General features: G+C 47.9%; 1 protein-coding gene across 1 annotated transcript in view; it reads left to right on the top strand.

Moving 5' to 3' along the window:
* The first annotated feature begins 55 nt into the window (after nt 1-55).
* Nucleotides 56-305, top strand: part of kcnq2b (potassium voltage-gated channel, KQT-like subfamily, member 2b) — a 2,736-nt gene continuing 2,486 nt past the window's right edge. The window contains exon 1 of the mRNA XM_031848862.1: nt 56-131. The gene's annotated coding sequence lies outside the window, so the exon portion shown is untranslated. The remainder of the gene's footprint in view (nt 132-305) is intronic.

The following is a 305-nucleotide window of genomic DNA, read 5'->3' as shown; positions in this document are numbered from 1 at the left end:
TATTCAACCAGAGGAGTCGCCCCCTGGTGGACACTAGAGAGAATGCAAGTTTAAGACACTTCAGCATTGGCTTCACTTTTCAGACCCGGAGGTCGCCCCTGGTCCAGACTCATTGTCAGAAGCCCCTGTAGGTCTGTGAGATGAATCTAGAGCCACTGGACTAGATTCACTACATCAGAACTGTTAGTGCCTGAGATCATGAGCTCCTTCAGAGGTTGATAGGTTGATGGTGACAGCTGACTTCCTGTTTTTTTTTTTTCTCTCTCTCTCTCTCTCTCTCTCTCTCTCTCTCTCTCTCTCTCTCT

The sequence above is a fragment of the Anarrhichthys ocellatus genome, unplaced genomic scaffold, assembly GCF_004355925.1.
Source record: "Anarrhichthys ocellatus isolate YVR2014 unplaced genomic scaffold, GSC_Weel_1.0 scaffold1, whole genome shotgun sequence".
Classification (NCBI taxonomy): Eukaryota; Metazoa; Chordata; class Actinopteri; order Perciformes; family Anarhichadidae; genus Anarrhichthys; species Anarrhichthys ocellatus.
This window is presented reverse-complemented; position numbering and strand designations above follow the sequence as displayed.